The sequence below is a fragment of the Oncorhynchus nerka genome, linkage group LG20 (assembly GCF_034236695.1).
Source record: "Oncorhynchus nerka isolate Pitt River linkage group LG20, Oner_Uvic_2.0, whole genome shotgun sequence".
Taxonomy (NCBI): domain Eukaryota; kingdom Metazoa; phylum Chordata; class Actinopteri; order Salmoniformes; family Salmonidae; genus Oncorhynchus; species Oncorhynchus nerka.
In genome coordinates this window covers 70577981-70578189 of record NC_088415.1, presented here as the reverse complement: position 1 = coordinate 70578189, position 209 = coordinate 70577981, and positions in this window count along the sequence as shown.

Genomic DNA, 209 nt, shown 5'->3' with positions numbered 1-209 from the left:
CAGTCAGTGCTGTTTAAGATGAGGGAGGACTTTTTTGAATGGGCATGGCCTTATTTATATTACAAATATTGAATGACTGTCATTCATATTCCATTCACCCAGCTCAATGTTACATTGATAGGTTTAGACATGATACTTCAATTTTCCCTATACCCATCATGAGGTTGCTACAACGTAGCCGCCGAATGAAAGTTAGCAACTTAGATGCA